Consider the following 18,262-nt stretch of genomic DNA (forward strand, 5'->3'; position numbering starts at 1 on the left):
ATGTCTGTCCGGTGGCTGGCAGCGGCGGGCGGAACTTACCTCCGTCTCGTCGCAGCGCCGGATGGATCTGCCGCTACTCTGGTCTGGTCCAGACCAGAGCAGCGGCTGCGCACCCGAACTTCCGGCCGGCGCTGGAGCGAGACGGAGGTGAGTTCCGCCCGCCGCTGCCAGCCACCGGACAGACATTGGAGGGGACAGCGAGGGAGAGAGAGAGCACCTAAGGTGAGGAAAGGAGGGGGGAGATGGCCCCCCTTCCCCACCGTCCGCACAGCTCTCTCTCTTCTCTGCGCTGCTCCCCTCAGCCCCGCAAAAAAAAAAACCCCGAAGCTCAGCTGGGCGCCCTTGGGGACCCGGCGCCCCGGGGCACTTGTCCTACCCCGACCCCCCCTAGCTCCGCGCCTGAATAAATTACAGCTTTTGCCTCTGATATTTAACATGAAAAGTAGGAAAATTTTTACACAGCTACTTAGACATTATTTGTACATTGTCATTTTAGAACACTTGGGTATTGATAGTATTCCTTTAAGCAGATGTCCTTCACTGATTTTTATCTGCAAATATGGGTATCCTGTCCATTGATTTGTTTAAAACTTTTTTCTGGTGCAAGGTGTACTTTAATTATAAGCAGTTCTGCAAACAAATTATACACATTGGCTGTAAATGCTGGATATATTGCCCACCTGAGGTGTTATTATCTACCTGTCTTTTGAGTTTCTTCTCTAAAATGTATTGATGCCTTGTGTTTGCTGGCATCTTGGCACTAGGCATGTTTATGTTAGCAATTGCTGTTACAGTTAGGATGTCTCATGCAGGAGTAAATCATGTTTGCATTATAGCTGCTGTTTCAATCTGCCCACAATGTCTGGCTGCTGCTGCCTCTATACTGGAGTTGTTTGTTAAGGTATGATGCCAATTGTCAGGACTTACCAAAATCATTGTAATATATATTCAATATACAGTGCTGCCCATAATTATTCAAAACCCTGGCAACTTTTAACTTAAAGTTACTTTTATTCAACCAGCAAGTAATTTTTGACAGGTAATGACATAGGTGTCTCCCAAAAGATAATACAACAATGTACAAGAGGCATTATTGTGGGAAAAAAACATTTCTCAGCTTTTATTTACATTTGCGCAAAAAGTGCCCAGTCTAAAATTATTCATACTGTCACAGTCTGTTGGAGACAGCTGTTTTAATAAACCTAACAGGTAAAAAACAGAAGCTTTCTGCAGTTGGTTTGTGGACTGTCATGGCTAAAACAAAGGAGCTCAGTGAGGACCTGCGGCTGCACATTGTGGCTGCCCACAAGTCAGGAAAAGGCTACAAGGCAATTTCTAAATTTTTTTAAGTCCCAGTGGTTATAGTGCAAAGTATTATTAAAAAATACAAGATGTTCCGCACTGTGGGAAATCTCAGAGGATGTGGTCGGAAACCAAAAGTGACACCTGTGTTGGCCAGCAGGATTGTGAGAGAGGTGAAAAAGATCACCACCAAGGCCATCCTGGTGAATCTGGGCTCTGCTGGTGGCAATGTCTCAAGGCAAACAATCCAATGGACACTGCACACTGCTGGGTTCCACGGATGCAGACCAAGTAAGACGCTACTTCTCCAGATAAGGCACACAAAATCTCGCTTGGCCTTTGCATATGCTCATCAAAGAACAAAGAAGAAGACTTCTGGTCTTCTGTGTTATGGTCACATCAATGTTTAGTCGCATTGATGTTTCCTTCATTTGGCGTAAAAAAGGAGAAGCCTTCAACCCAAAGAACACCATCAGCACTGTCAAATATGGTGGTGGGAACCTAATTCTCTGGGGTGTTTTTCAGCCAATGGACCAGGGAACCTAATCACAGTAAACAGCATCATAAAAAAAGAGCTATACATGAGGATTCTCAACAATAACATCAGGCAGTCTGCAGAGAAACTTGGCCTTGGGCATTAGTGGATATTTCAGCATAATGACCCCAAACACACAGCAAAAGTGGTGAAGAAATGGTTAACAGACAACAACATTAACGTTTTGGAGTGGCCCAGCCAGAGTTTTGACTTCAATCCAATTGTGAACCTATGGAGGGACCTAAAGATCAGGGTGATGGCAAGAAGACCCTCCAACCTGAAAGATTTCTAGCTCATTGCTAAAGATGAATGGGCAAAAATACCTGGGGAGACATGCAAAGAGCTGGTCTGCAATTATAGGAAGCGTTTGATTTCTGTAATAGACTTTTCTATTGATTATTGAGAAGGGTATGAATAACTTTGGACTGGACACTTTTTGCTCAAATGTAAATAAAAGATGAGTATTTTTTCCCCCACAATAATGCCTCTTCGTCTTATTATCTTTTGGGAGACACCTATGTCATTTCCCATCAAAAATGACTTGCTGGTTGAATAAAGTAACTTTACTTTAAAATTTGCCAGGGGTGTAAATAATTATGGGCAGCACTGTATGTACTGTATATATAAATATATAACTTTTTCTAAACTTCAGAATTTTATGCAGTAACTAGCAATTTATAGGCTTCAATTTAGTAAGCACTAGCTGATGGTCCGGCATTGCCCGGGTATGTATTTGGCTGGTGTTGGCTCTGCCCACTTTTTGTGACCCTAAACCTAACACACATTTACTCAATTACTCAATGAGCTAGTTTGTGAGCTTTGCGGTCTTTGGCATCAATAGTTTCCATTGAAATGAAACAAATCTGATTGGCTGTGGCTCCACCTCCTTTTCTGAATTTGAACCCCAGTCACCCAATGACCAACTGTACCAGGTTTGAGGCTTGTGCCATTACCAGTGCAAGAATGGCAGCAATTAACAATATAAGAATGGCTGTAGTTTACATTTTCCCAGTGAAATTTGTATTTGTCTCCACCCACTTTTGGGTTTTCGGGGTAAAAAGTATCCTATATGTTATTCCAGGCAGGGGAGAACTGGGACCTTTTAGCCTGGAGGGAAAACACAAACTAGAGGCCCAGTTTCACGGCAGCCCCAGCCCAAATGACGTCACACTTGGGTTGCCACTGCAGAAAAACAGCAAGGATACTAGAGGGACAGCATGACAGGTAAAGTATAAATGCACAGGCACCGTGGGGCACATAATACCTTTTAAGGGACAATGGCCGGGGTTTCCATCATGTTCATAGTTTATTATCGCACTTCATGACCAAATCGGCCAGAGATTTCCCACCATCTCAGATTGATACATTCAACTACTTTCCACCCGAAATAAGTCAAATTGTTGATTGGGCATGCTTGTGGAGGCACAGCTTTTAATGCGATTGGATAATAATGATTGAAGGGGTTGGTGGATTGGCCAGCCCTAAATCATTAAATGAGAGGCAGCCTGGAGGGAAATCTCCCCCCTTCCCCCCTGGCCAGTCCTCCCCTGATTCCAGGTAATGTACTATGTGTGTGCCAAATTTCATTCAAATCTGTTCAGCCATAGTTGCTTGATTGAGTAACAAACATCCAAACGTTCACATTTATAATGTTAGTAAGATGAACATATTCGGTAAAGCAGAAAACAGCTGATTTTAATAAGCATTTTAGGAAATCAGCAGGACTGCCAGGCAACTGGTATTGTTTAACATGAAACATCCATTTCCCTCTCAGTTAAGGTTCCCTTTAAGTTTTAACTGAGAGCAACTGATTAAGTGTAAAAGGGCGCTAAGGCTTCTAGGATCTGGCATCTATTTTTTCTCCATGGGTTTAAGTACCCTTTTAGAAAACCTAAAAAAAAGTATGTTGTAAATATTTAGACATGTTCAATGCTATATATCCACTAACCTCCTCCGTACAAAGTTGTCCTTGTGTACAAAATGTACTGTGCTGTTTTTGTTATAACACATCTTTGCTAATATATGTTACATTATTGTATAAACGTTTGTAAGTTGCTGAAGGCACATTGATAACAACAACAAGACACAGCCAAAAACATTTTTATACTGTAAGTCCAAAAACTGGGTTATTCAAAAGTAAATCATTAATCCGCAAGTACCAGTATGTATAATACATCACTGAAATGACTAACAAATTCAACTTACAAACGACATTCCTCAACAGAACATGCTTATTAGTAGGGTGCTGCCTGTATATAGTGCTTTGGATTCAGTATTTAAACCCTTTAGTTAGTTATCTGCTACTTTAACTACTACAGGACTGCCCCACTACAGGACTGCCAATGGATGTGGCCGCGGCAGCAGCCCCAGGACCGCCTAACGCCAATTAGCGTCAAGTCCTGGGGCAGCAGTTTGCAGGACATAGCGCATAGGCTGTGCGCGCATCTCCTGCTCGGGGGGCGGAGCTCCACCCCGCCTTCTGTCTCCAAGTGGCGATCGCCGCTGGGGAGACTGTTATATGGCAAAACTGCCAGCTTTTCTGTTAGTACAGCGCTGCGATCAGCAGCAGCGCTGTACTGGGGACAGCCGTGTGACACGGCTGTCCTCCTGGGGCACTTGAGAGTGATCAACTCTCATAGGCAGAAGCCTATGACAGCCGATCACCAGGATTGGCCGGCTGAGGGGAGGGAGGGATTTGTAAAAAAATAAAAATAAATAAAAAAGTTAAAAAATAATATAAAAATAACGATATAAATATTTATTTAAAAACATAAATAACTTGGGGGACGATCAAACCCCACCAACAGAGAGGTCTGTTGGTGGGGGGGAAAGGGGGGGATTACTCGTGTGCTGTGTTGCGCGGCCCTGCAGCTTGGCCTTAAAGCTGCAGTGGCTATTTTAGTAAAAATGTGTCTGGTCTTTAGGGGGTTTACCAGTGTGGTCCTCAAGTGGTTAAAGTACACCTGAAGTTAGAAGCTACCATATTTATTTCCTTTTCAACAATCCCAGTTGCCTGGCGGCCCCACTGACCTCTTTGGCTTCAGCTATGTCTGGACCATGCACCTCAAACAAGCATGTAGGATAGCGGGCGATGGGGCTACCTGCTATGCCAATTGCAGCCACTGATTTCCATCTATTACTGCTAAATGCAGCTTTGTGGCAGGAGTTTTTTAGTGTTAGGATTAGGAAGTGGTCCTTAGGGATTAAGGTTGGGCACTACAAAGCGAAACAGAACAATTTGACGCCGGCAAATTTGGGCGCACTATAGACCGTAATATGATAATTACGGCTATAGCAGCGCTCAGAAGCTAATTTGGGCGCGGGCGAAAGACAGAGCCCAAATTGCTTAAAAACAGTATAATTTGTCCACCAGCAATAGCTGGCAGCTGAATTACGTATTTCCCCACTATCCATGGTGGCCTGGAGGGGGAATAGTAATTAACACTGCCTAGACTTGTTCAGGACCACAGTAAGCCATTTATTGACTTTGTCGGTGCCATTTTTACATGTATCCCTACCAGGGGTGTTAAGGTTAGGCACACATGGGAAGCCAGAGCTTTATTCAGGATTTTATGCATCTTGTTATTGCCTTTTCATTTACCCTGCACTTTTGGCTCTTCTAATAGCTTTTTTGAATACTACATATATTACAATAAAACATTTAACAATGCTGGTTGAGCAGACCCCACATTGACTTATATACGAGTATATACAGTAATCTCTTGCTTGCTGGTGGGTTAAAAGACACTTTATCGATAAGGTGTGAAGAAGAAAACTTAGGAGAAGTGACTTAGGAGAAGTATGTGTCTCACCTGAGTCTGTACTGAAAGACCAATATCTGATGCTGGTTCATTTAGCCACCAGCAAGCTGCCGTCAAATGCAGAAGGTTGTAGTAACTACAAGAACAGTACATTCAGCAAAATGCTGCTCTCATGCTGTGCAGACTCATGCAGGACATCAATAACTGGCAGATATGTGCCTGTTTACTACCTTGTTGTAGACCTTTCATCGTCTTCTGCCCAAACTGAAGAAAAAAGTGCTGGCCCTGGGCAACATCATAATGCACTCTGCTACAATTACATCTGTGCTCATAACTTTTGTTTAAACCGTGATGATATGGCTGTCTGATGGTATCATGCTTTAAAAAGCGCATCTGTCAACAAATAATTAATAATTAATCTGAGTTCCTGGCCAAGGTTGCAGGCTGATGAGTAAATAGGTTAGGAAAACAGTGAGCTAAGTTCTCGACAAGGTTGCAGGTTGACAGCTGTATAGTTTATAGTGATTCTTTGCGCAACTCTTTATGGAGAGAGAATCAGGCCTGTGTCTTTGCAAGTTAGGCACTTCAAAGGCTGTTTCCCACTGCAAATCGCTATCATGGTTGCAAGCACACTGCAATTGTGGTTTGCAATGTCATTTTATATGCGTTGCATCATCATTTTTCATGCATTCATCAAGGGTCATTTGCAAATTGCCAATCTCCAATGAGGGGGGAAAATGAGGGGATGTTACTTTGTGAAATCACAAGAAGACCATAGTACTGTATTTGCTATGCATTTTTTTGTGTGTGTTTTCATTGACAATGCAAGTACAGGATAAATACACTGGCCTCAATTCACAGAGCTTTATCAAACAATTTATCAAACGTTTGATAATTTTCCTCATGGGTAAAATCTAATTTTGAATTCACTAAGGTGTTATATATTTATTGAACATTTCATCGGTAAAACATTCGATAAATCTATAACACTTTAGTGAATTCAAAATTAGATTATTCCCATGAGGTAAATTATCAAACGTTTGATAAAGTGTTTGATAAAGCTCCGTGAATTGAGGCCAATAATGTGTTTGCGTCTGAGTAAAAATCTATTCACATTGAATCGTACCACTGGAAATAGGGCACTGTGATTACATTGATTTTCACAGTGCCCTGAAATGGCAAAGTACTGGAAAATCACATTTGGTACAATTTTGGGATGAAACCACCCACACATGTGCATGATGGAATGATATGAGCTTGCATTTGCTTTCACCTATGTCTTACGTTATTGCTTGTTGATATGTTGCGTTCTCATGGGATAATACATAATTTACATGCACTCATTTTAAGCATTAACAGTTGCTTGTCTGCTGTCAGCTTCCCAATTGTACTGTATTATATTTATGTGCATATTTAGATTGAATGGAATAATATACTGTAGAACAGGGGTCAGGAACCTTTTTGTATGCAAGAGCCATATCGCCACATATTTTAAAATGTAATTTCGTGAGAGCCATACAATATGTTTCAAACTGGGACAGTAGGGCTCACGTTCCTGTTGCCATGGTGATGTGTATACAGTTGATCCGCCAGGCAGTGGAAGTGTCTTGGGTTTCAGTAATATCAGCAATTTCCCCAAGAGCCAGACAGGAGAAATACTTGTACAATTAGCTGACTTGGGGGTTGATTCACTTTGTAGGACAAGATGCCCACAAAGATGCCTGTCAGGCAGCCTATTGAGCCAATCAAAGTGTGGGGATCTCATCCTACAAAGTCACTGGACCTGGAACAACTGGAGCATCCGTTTGTTTTGGGGTAGTGCAAGTAAGTTAGTAGTGCATGCTACAGCAGTAGCGTTCCTACTTTGAAAATGTTACTTGTGCTGCCACACTAAGCTGCGCTGCTTGAGCAGTGTAGCTTAGCGAATGCTTAGTTAATCAACCCCTACTGATTTGTATGTGAGCCAGATGTAGCCATCAAAAGAGCCACATCTGGCTCCCAAACCATAGGTTCCCTATCCCTGCTGTAGAAGAATACAAGTGTGTTTCAAGCTTTCCTGCCATCTCCTATAGTGGCCTAATGGAATTGGACATACACAATTATGTAGCTGCCGTTTACTTAATCGCGTCAGTCTGCAGTCGTTTTTCATCTAATGCATCTGAGCAATTTTCACCTCCCAATTAATATGCAAATAACTTTATCACTAATAATCACAATTAATTGATCTATATCTTGTTTTTTCCACCACCAATTAGGCTTTCTTTAATTGGTACATTTTGCTAAGAATTATTTTTTTCTAAATGCATTTTAAACGGGAATATTAAGAAAAAATGGAAAAAAATTCAGTATTTCTCAGTTGTCGTCCATTATAGCTTTAAAATAATCCATGCTACCATAATTAAAACCTATGTATTTCATTTGCCCTTTTGTCCCAGTTATTACATCATTTAAATGATGTCCCTATCACAATGTATGGAGCCAATATTTTATTTGGAAATAAAGGTGCATTTTTTTCAGTTTTGCATCCATCACTATTTACAAGCTTATAATTTAAAAAATGTTACCCTCTTCGCATGCATATGAAAAAAGGTCAGACCCTTAGGTAACTATTTATGTTTTTTTTTCTTTTTTTATTGTAATTTTATTTTTAACTAAAAATTTTATTTGGGTAATTTTTGGTGTGGGAGGTAAACAGTTAATTTTAAATGTAATAATGTGTGTATATTTCATAAAAAATGTATGTAGATGTAGTTTTACTATTTGGCAACAAGATGGCCACAGTCAATTTTTTTTTTGTTTAGTATAAGGAGGATGGGAAACTTTTTTTTTCTTCAGAAAGATTGCGGTTTCTCAAAGAAGCTGTCGGTCTTTCTACCTGGGACTTAGATCAATAAATGGGAACTATGTTCCCATTCATTGATCTCCGGGCTAATAGGGGGCGGCATGGGAGAGGGTATCAGTAGCACAGCAGCAGCCTTTTGGATGTGACAGTCATGACCAAAAGGCGAAAATGGTTAAAGGGGAACTTAAACCAAGGATTTGACTCCAATCAGTAGCTGATACTCCCTTCCCATAAGAAATCTTTACCTTTTCTCAAATAGATCATCACAGTGTGATGTCAGGACCATGGTCCTGACAGTTTGCTGTCTGTGAATCTCGTTGCATTGTGGGAAGTAACTATTTTCCAACTGCCAAGCAAGCAATATCTCCCTCTGTGTCTGTCAAGTGGCAGGCAGCCTATTGGGCAAATCAAAGTGCGGGGATCATGTCCATTAAAACCACTGGACGTGCCGGCGCTCATGGCGGGTTCAATGGAGTGGCCATTACTTAGAGGGAGCGTGCGTAAGTTAGCAGCACACACTAACCTGCACTACCGCAAGTACCGTGCGCATAACTCGCAAGCCAGAGCAATCAGAGGAAACCCACACAAATACAGAGAGAACATACTCACATTTATCCAGCATCCCACCATGCCACCCACTTCATAAGTAGTGTTTATTTCATTTGATGAATTTACAATAAAACAATGGTCAAAGTTAGAAATCTCTGACTGGCACAGACTTTCTCGACAAATGTCCACATATACACTACATAAGTATGATACACATAAAATAATTGCACATCATTTCTAACTAAACAGTACTGTAACACCCTGCAGGGGTCAGTCCATGCAAAACATTTTGCTCATTAACAGAGGAGCAAGGAGAGGGTCCCTCATGCCTCCATGAAGGCCCTTTCCCTGTTCTGAAGCACTGCAGCTGCACACGGTGGGGGGGGGGGAGGAGAGAGAAATGCAACACTGGAAAAGACAAGAGGATGTATGCTCACCAAGCAGATTCTGACTCATACTGGCTGCAAACTTTGCCTTCTCGGCTCAGTTAAGGGCACAGATTGTGCAAATTTTCTTTTGCTTGCCAGAATATGCAGCATCTTAAACTAACTATACCACACTGTATCATCCTGCAAGGTTCACGCTTAACATTTTACACATTAACAAGGGTGCCACAAGTAGGTCCCCCCTGCCCCCATGAAAAGGGAGCAGCATGAGCAGAGCACCAAGCCCTCTCACTGTTCAGAAGTGCTGCAGCTTCATCAGGGGAGGGAACCTGAGAAGTGCAGACGCCCCCTCCCCAGAGTGGCCACCACCCGCCCCCCAAAGGATAGAGTCCCTACCTCAGTATAAATTGTATTCATCTCTGTCATTATACAAATCTGCAAAACTGACTTGGGAGCACCACTAAGAAGGAGGAGCACTGCAGGGAGTGCTTCAAGCCTGTGTTTGCTCAGAGTGCCTCTCACGCAATGCACTCAGGAGGGGGAAAGGAGGCTATGTTTGCTGCCAGTATGAGTCAGTCAGCTTGGTGAGCACAAACCCTCTTGTCTTTTAAGATGTATAGGAAAGTAAGAGCCACTTTCAATTAATCTGTTAGGGTAGGGTCAAACTTGCAGCCGTGAAAAAATTGCAGCATTTTCCCATGGCCAAATCACCAGTATTAGCTGGCAGCTAGCTGAGAAAGGCTGGCTGGCAGCAAAAGGGAATTGCACAAGTTTTGTGATAAAAAGTAACATTGTCTGCTTTCTTCTTTCTTAGGGAGGAAAATCGCAAATAAGTGCACTGCAATTGTGCATTGGGAACCATTATAAAAAAAAATTTTGTGGACGTTTTCGCGTCATCCATGATTTTTCCCAAGTGTGACCCTAGCCCTAAAGGACATTCGAGGTGACATCATGAGATAGACATGTATGTACAGTGCCCGACACATAAACGACTACGCTGTTTACTTTTTTTCTTTCTCTGCCTAAAAAGTTAAACATCAGATGTGCAAGTTTTTTACTGGGTCGGGACCGACTTGGACTATAGCGTAACCTTCACTTTTAAGAAATGACAGCCGTAAAACAGTTTCCTGGCAGTAAATAGCTTATGAGAGCAGGAAAGAGAAAGAAATGGTGACTAGTTCATAGATTTTAGCTGTGACATACTTCAATGAATGTGTCATTGTGCAGAGACAATGAAGCAGGAAAAACTTAAAAAGTAGATTCAAATATAAAATAAAACTGTGGGATAGTTAAAAAAGGTCATTTTTAGGAGTAGGAGGATAGATACAATTCAAATCTGTATTCCTCAGCGCTGAGACATCAACCTCTTCTGTTGTTATAGCCTGTAGTCACCCAGTGCTTAAAATACACAGTGTCCACCACCAAGGGACAAACCACAAGCCAGGCTAAGTAGTTTCCAACAACAGGGGGTTACAATCTTTATTCGGCAATTTTCATAAAAACATTACTTACATTGTGGGTCCATGCAAGCTGGACCCGAACTGCATAAAAAGCATATAAGGTATTTGCACTGACAGATGTCAAAGTGCACCTTATCACACCATTCAATGGTCGATTTCACAGAGATAGCCCGTCTCTCCTTCCCTACCAGGTTTCGGCCTTATGCCGTCATCAGGGGATATGGAGAGCAGGCACAAGTAGGGCTATTATATAGTGAATAGTAATTACCTTAAATGGAGTACATCAGTGTTCCCATCCACACCATCCCTGTAATGTCCATAGGATCCATTAGAAAGACCTCATTGGAGGAACGGTGTCATGTGACAGCCTTCCCCAACCTACGTGATAGGCCAGAAACTCACACAGCCATGATTGGACCCCACACGGTCAGGTGACAGTGTGACATCACTCTCATACAAGTATTGGTCGCCGAAAGATCAGCTGACCTACTTATAATGTCTGGCCAGCAAGACATACATATGTATGGCCAGCTCTTTATAGGACTATTAGGGGAATATGACTGTAAATGTGGTGATGCGCGCTAATGATGCGCGCGCATCCGCATATTCAGCACACAACATTATGGGACGCTTCCTCTCTAATGCGGAAGTGCACGCGACCAGTGCGCGCGCATCCGCATACTAGCGTAAAGCATTATGGGGAATGTAGTCTCTGATGCGCTGATGCACGCTGACGATGCGCGCGCATCCGCATCTCACACTTAGATAGCATTTATTAGAGCATTGTGGGGAATGTAGTCATAGGTGCAGTAGTGCGCGGGATCAGTGTGCGCGCAACTATCAATCATATTTATATTCTCCACAGGTTATACACATAGAATAATGAGTATAAAAATACTTAAATAAAATACAATTATAACAGTGCTTAAAACAATCTATATGTCATGTACACTTACGTGACCATAATTATGTTAGTGCTGCCATCTAGTGGAGAATCAAGTTTTTACCTCTGAAACATATATAGGCACACAAATTACATTACATTCTTAAAATTATGTTCACGAATTATCAATAAAACAATTAACACTAAAATCAACATTCAGTCCTCTCGGTTTCAAAGTTTTCAGTTTATAAATCCATTGGTTTTCTAATTGCAATAAATCTCTATCTTTATTTTGTCCTCTCCACTTATTAGTCACTTGATCAATAATACAAAAATTCATTTCACTAGGATCCTTATTGTGATGTTCTTTAAAGTGGTTCGGGACCGAATGATCTACTTCACCTTTCTCAATATTGTGCACATGTTCATAAATCCTCCTTTTCCCTTCACGTTCTGTTTTTCCCACATATTGGAGTCCGCAAGGACACTCCAACAAGTACACCACATACATACTTTTACAATTAAAGAATTTCTTTATATTAAATATTTCTCCAGTGGCATTACTTTTAAAAGATAGTTGTTTACGTGGTACGTTTTTACATGTCCTACAATTATAACACTTCTTACATTTGTAATATCCGTCCAAGGTTAGAAAGGTCCGTGGTACTGGTTGTTGATTAAAAGAATTAGTTAAAATATTTTGCAGATTGGACGCCTTTTTGAATATCACTCGTGGTTGGTTACTCACCACCTCCTTCAAATCCGGATCCAGGTGTAATAGATGCCAATGTCGTGTTACTATTTTTTTGATATCATTATATTGCTGATTAAAATCTGTTATAAATGAGATTTCAGTTTGCCTTGCTACACTATTTCCAGTAATCTCAGTTTCCATACCTTCAACTCCTATTGCACTATTCCCATGTATGATGTCATATCGATTTTTTGTGGCAATTTCTGATCGTACCCGTTGTAGTTCATCGTTATCATATCCCTTTTCGATAAATCTATCTATCAATAGGTCTGTCTGTATATTATAATCACTCAATCTAGTACAGTTTCTAAAAATCCTCAAAAATTGACTTCGTGGGATTGATTTCAACCATGTGGGGTGGTGACAGCTACCTTGAGGAATATAGCTGTTACGATCAGTTTTTTTAAAATAAGTTTTAGTATTAAAATTGCCCTTCTCATTTGTAATCACTAAATCCAAAAAATTGACATTCATAGTGCTATATTCACAATTAAAAACTAGATTATCATTATTAGTATTGATAAAACTTATAAACGGCTCCAATGATTGCACATCTCCCTTCCAGATAAAAAACACGTCATCAATAAAACGTTTCCATAAAATCAAGTCTGAGTGTTCTCTTTCATATATGTATTGCTCTTCCCATCTAGCCATAAATAAATTGGCCAGACTGGGTGCATACCTCGCCCCCATGGCTACGCCAATCTTCTGTAAATAAAACGTTTTTTCAAACCAAAAATAGTTGTGTGATAATGCAAAGTCTAAAATTTCCATTAAAAAAGAAATCTGGGCGTTACTTAAAGTGTCCTGTGCCTTCAAGTAGTACTCCACTGCCCTTAGTCCTGCGTTCTGTTGAATCACTGTGTATAAAGAAGAAACGTCAGCTGTTACCAAAATATGTCGTTCTCCACACTGTACATCCTCAAGAATTTGAATTAGATGTTTGGAGTCCTTTAAGTAGGAAGGTACCTGCGTAACAATAGGTTGCAAGAACGTATCAATAAATTGACCCAGTCTAGCTGTTATTGATTGTATCCCGCTTACAATTGGTCTACCCGGGGGATTTTTACTGTCCTTATGGATTTTTGGGAGGCAATAAATTACTGGGGTTCTGTAAAATGAGGGTACCAAGTATTTTGATTCCTTTTCTGTCAAAATTCCATTGTCTGTACCCTTCTTTACTAATCCCTTCAGTGTTTCATAATATTTGCTACCTGGGTCTGTCTTTAACCTCTCATACGTTTTACAATCTTCAAGTAAATCCAGCACCATTCGCTTATAGTTACTAGTGTCCATGATTACAACACCACCGCCTTTGTCCGCCGGTTTTATGGTGATTTGTTTATCTTTGGATAAAGTGCTTAGTGCTTCCTTAAAATGCCGATCAGTTCTCACTGCTTTCACTGGCAGTTCTTCAATATCATGCAAAACCGCTTTTTTAAAAGTGTCTATTATGCCATTATTGGCGCATAAAGGGTTAAAAGTTGATTTGTTCTTTAGGCCGCTATATAAAAAGGGTCTATTAACACTCAGATCCACTGTGGATGTTGTAGGAGCATTCCTGCTACTAAAAAACTTCTTTATGTTCAATTTTCTGACAAATTTATGGGAGTCAATATACAATTGGAATTTATTCATAGGTTTAGGTGGGGCGAATTTTAGGCCTTTATCTAAGACCATTAATTCATGGTTGGATAGTTCCTTACTACTAAGATTATAAATCCCCTTCCCTAGTACGCTTTCTGTTTTTTGTTTATTCCTCTGTTTTCTATATCCTCCTCTGACTCCTCTCCGTCGCGACTTTGTCTTTTTCTGCGTTCCTTCAAGGGTCCTGACTCTAAAAAATCCCCATCATTAATATCAGTGTTTTGTCCCGGGTGTTTTGGGATTTCTTCAGAATTTAGGGCACTAAATCGGTTATAAATAGGAATGGTCGGGTTTTGCCAAACTTTATTTGTGTCATACCTAGGTTTTGGTCGCCAACCAAATTGTTTACGGGGAGGTCTATATACCTTATTTCTGGGTGGTATAGGCGGAGGGGGAATATTGTGTTGGAAATGTTTTTTTCGGTCATATGGATTTGGGTTGAATGGCTTTTTCTGCCAATAGGGTCTAAAATTCTGATAGGGTGTATGGGTTGATTTGGGGAAAAAATGCTGTTTTGGATTCCTTGGATTATACCCTGGTGTTGGAGTACGTGGGATATTTGGAGGTGGAATGCCTTTTCCTTTTTGTGTTTTTAACGGTAGTTCGATTGGTTTATTCATATTTTTCAACACACTCACCTCAGTGGTTTCTATCACTTCAACTGGTTTTTCTTTTGTTTGTTGCCATTTGTATGCAATTTTGTTACTATAGTCAGTATAATCACGTGTATATTTCTTTTGTTTTTTACCTCTTAATTCGTCATCTACTTTTTTGAGGTGATAGTGTAAGTCACTGGACATTCCTTTAAAATCCTCCAGCTCACTTACAGGTTCTAATTTAGTCCTCATTTCATCAATATTTTTATTTAAATCAATCATTCTCCTCCTCTTTGCTATTAGCAACATATCAATTAATTCTTTGCCACACCTGTCAAAAAATTGCTGCCATTCCTCAGGAGGTACATACTTTAGTTCCTGCTCATTCGGGCAGAAGTCCCACCTTAATCTACGTGGGATATAGCCGTCTTTCCTTTGTCTCTCTAGAGAGACCACTTCCCACCATAATGCTAATTTTTTCTCAGAAATAAAGCCCAATGTTTTCATATGTGATTCTAAATCATTATTGCCAGCTTCCTGATTAAACACTTTGTCTAAATCATAGGCTCTAGTGTCCAGAAAATCAAACACCTCCATTTTTTGGAGGCGCACAGGTGTCGCGTAGGCTGCTCAGATACAGATGGAAACAAGATAGTCTATGTTGTAGGTAATATCAAGCGCTCCACACCAATATAACTCGCTGCTAGAGGTAAACTCCAATCCACAATGGAACCACAAAAATGCAAATCTGTATTCCTCAGCGCTGAGACATCAACCTCTTCTGTTGTTATAGCCTGTAGTCACCCAGTGCTTAAAATACACAGTGTCCACCACCAAGGGACAAACCACAAGCCAGGCTAAGTAGTTTCCAACAACAGGGGGTTACAATCTTTATTCGGCAATTTTCATAAAAACATTACTTACATTGTGGGTCCATGCAAGCTGGACCCGAACTGCATAAAAAGCATATAAGGTATTTGCACTGACAGATGTCAAAGTGCACCTTATCACACCATTCAATGGTCGATTTCACAGAGATAGCCCGTCTCTCCTTCCCTACCAGGTTTCGGCCTTATGCCGTCATCAGGGGATATGGAGAGCAGGCACAAGTAGGGCTATTATATAGTGAATAGTAATTACCTTAAATGGAGTACATCAGTGTTCCCATCCACACCATCCCTGTAATGTCCATAGGATCCATTAGAAAGACCTCATTGGAGGAACGGTGTCATGTGACAGCCTTCCCCAACCTACGTGATAGGCCAGAATTCTGAAGAAATCCCAAAACACCCGGGACAAAACACTGATATTAATGATGGGGATTTTTTAGAGTCAGGACCCTTGAAGGAACGCAGAAAAAGACAAAGTCGCGACGGAGAGGAGTCAGAGGAGGATATAGAAAACAGAGGAATAAACAAAAAACAGAAAGCGTACTAGGGAAGGGGATTTATAATCTTAGTAGTAAGGAACTATCCAACCATGAATTAATGGTCCTAGATAAAGGCCTAAAATTCGCCCCACCTAAACCTATGAATAAATTCTAATTGTATATTGACTCCCATAAATTTGTCAGAAAATTGAACATAAAGAAGTTTTTTAGTAGCAGGAATGCTCCTACAACATCCACAGTGGATCTGAGTGTTAATAGACCCTTTTTATATAGCGGCCTAAAGAACAAATCAACTTTTAACCCTTTATGCGCCAATAATGGCATAATAGACACTTTTAAAAAAGCGGTTTTGCATGATATTGAAGAACTGCCAGTGAAAGCAGTGAGAACTGATCGGCATTTTAAGGAAGCACTAAGCACTTTATCCAAAGATAAACAAATCACCATAAAACCGGCGGACAAAGGCGGTGGTGTTGTAATCATGGACACTAGTAACTATAAGCGAATGGTGCTGGATTTACTTGAAGATTGTAAAACGTATGAGAGGTTAAAGACAGACCCAGGTAGCAAATATTATGAAACACTGAAGGGATTAGTAAAGAAGGGTACAGACAATGGAATTTTGACAGAAAAGGAATCAAAATACTTGGTACCCTCATTTTACAGAACCCCAGTAATTTATTGCCTCCCAAAAATCCATAAGGACAGTAAAAATCCCCCGGGTAGACCAATTGTAAGCGGGATACAATCAATAACAGCTAGACTGGGTCAATTTATTGATACGTTCTTGCAACCTATTGTTACGCAGGTACCTTCCTACTTAAAGGACTCCAAACATCTAATTCAAATTCTTGAGGATGTACAGTGTGGAGAACGACATATTTTGGTAACAGCTGACGTTTCTTCTTTATACACAGTGATTCAACAGAACGCAGGACTAAGGGCAGTGGAGTACTACTTGAAGGCACAGGACACTTTAAGTAACGCCCAGATTTCTTTTTTAATGGAAATTTTAGACTTTGCATTATCACACAACTATTTTTGGTTTGAAAAAACGTTTTATTTACAGAAGATTGGCGTAGCCATGGGGGCGAGGTATGCACCCAGTCTGGCCAATTTATTTATGGCTAGATGGGAAGAGCAATACATATATGAAAGAGAACACTCAGACTTGATTTTATGGAAACGTTTTATTGATGACGTGTTTTTTATCTGGAAGGGAGATGTGCAATCATTGGAGACGTTTATAAGTTTTATCAATACTAATAATGATAATCTAGTTTTTAATTGTGAATATAGCACTATGAATGTCAATTTTTTGGATTTAGTGATTACAAATGAGAAGGGCAATTTTAATACTAAAACTTATTTTAAAAAAACTGATCGTAACAGCTATATTCCTCAAGGTAGCTGTCACCACCCCACATGGTTGAAATCAATCCCACGAAGTCAATTTTTGAGGATTTTTAGAAACTGTACTAGATTGAGTGATTATAATATACAGACAGACCTATTGATAGATAGATTTATCGAAAAGGGATATGATAACGATGAACTACAACGGGTACGATCAGAAATTGCCACAAAAAATCGATATGACATCATACATGGGAATAGTGCAATAGGAGTTGAAGGTATGGAAACTGAGATTACTGGAAATAGTGTAGCAAGGCAAACTGAAATCTCATTTATAACAGATTTTAATCAGCAATATAATGATATCAAAAAAATATTAACACGACATTGGCATCTATTACACCTGGATCCGGATTTGAAGGAGGTGGTGAGTAACCAACCACGAGTGATATTCAAAAAGGCGTCCAATCTGCAAAATATTTTAACTAATTCTTTTAATCAACAACCAGTACCACGGACCTTTCTAACCTTGGACGGATATTACAAATGTAAGAAGTGTTATAATTGTAGGACATGTAAAAACGTACCACGTAAACAACTATCTTTTAAAAGTAATGCCACTGGAGAAATATTTAATATAAAGAAATTCTTTAATTGTAAAAGTATGTATGTGGTGTACTTGTTGGAGTGTCCTTGCGGACTCCAATATGTGGGAAAAACAGAACGTGAAGGGAAAAGGAGGATTTATGAACATGTGCACAATATTGAGAAAGGTGAAGTAGATCATTCGGTCCCGAACCA

The 18,262-nt window shown here is 40.3% G+C and overlaps 1 protein-coding gene across 5 annotated transcripts in view; it reads right to left on the bottom strand.

Moving 5' to 3' along the window:
* The window catches only part of CALN1 (calneuron 1), a 416,505-nt gene that overhangs the window by 290,305 nt on the left and 107,938 nt on the right, over window positions 1-18,262 (bottom strand). The window contains exon 2 of one of the 5 annotated variants that reach the window (XM_068265346.1): window positions 5,829-5,991. The exons of 3 other annotated variants lie outside the window; for them this stretch is intronic. The gene's annotated coding sequence lies outside the window, so the exon portion shown is untranslated. Of the gene's footprint in view, window positions 1-5,649; window positions 5,671-5,828; window positions 5,992-18,262 lie in introns of those variants that run through there. One more of the 5 variants, XM_068265341.1, reaches the window with a different exon arrangement.

The sequence above is a fragment of the Hyperolius riggenbachi genome, chromosome 2 (genome assembly GCF_040937935.1).
Source record: "Hyperolius riggenbachi isolate aHypRig1 chromosome 2, aHypRig1.pri, whole genome shotgun sequence".
NCBI classification, from domain to species: Eukaryota; Metazoa; Chordata; class Amphibia; order Anura; family Hyperoliidae; genus Hyperolius; species Hyperolius riggenbachi.